Source organism: Penaeus monodon, chromosome 15 (assembly GCF_015228065.2).
Source record: "Penaeus monodon isolate SGIC_2016 chromosome 15, NSTDA_Pmon_1, whole genome shotgun sequence".
NCBI lineage: Eukaryota > Metazoa > Arthropoda > Malacostraca > Decapoda > Penaeidae > Penaeus > Penaeus monodon.
Window position 1 is genome coordinate 47,176,011 of NC_051400.1, and position 241 is coordinate 47,176,251.

At 44.0% G+C, this 241-nt stretch overlaps 1 pseudogene; it reads left to right on the forward strand.

The window, feature by feature from the left end:
* Positions 1 to 241, forward strand: part of LOC119582382 — a 26,908-nt pseudogene that overhangs the window by 6,689 nt on the left and 19,978 nt on the right.

A 241-nucleotide genomic window follows, 5' to 3' on the forward strand; every position in this document is an offset into this window, starting at 1 on the left:
CCCCCCCTTCCCCGTGCTGGGTCATTCATTCTGCTGTGGTTTTTTTTTAATTTTTTTATAGTTTTTTCCCAAATGTTTTGTTCAAAAAAGTGCAAAATTTATAGTGGGCATTCATATATCCCACAAAGGGTTAAAACGAGTCTATCAGGGGGGTCAGTTGGGGAAACTAGGGGGGCCAAATTTCCCCACTCAAATTTTGTTTGCTCCCCCACCCTCAAGGTCTACCCTCCCCCCCCTTTTT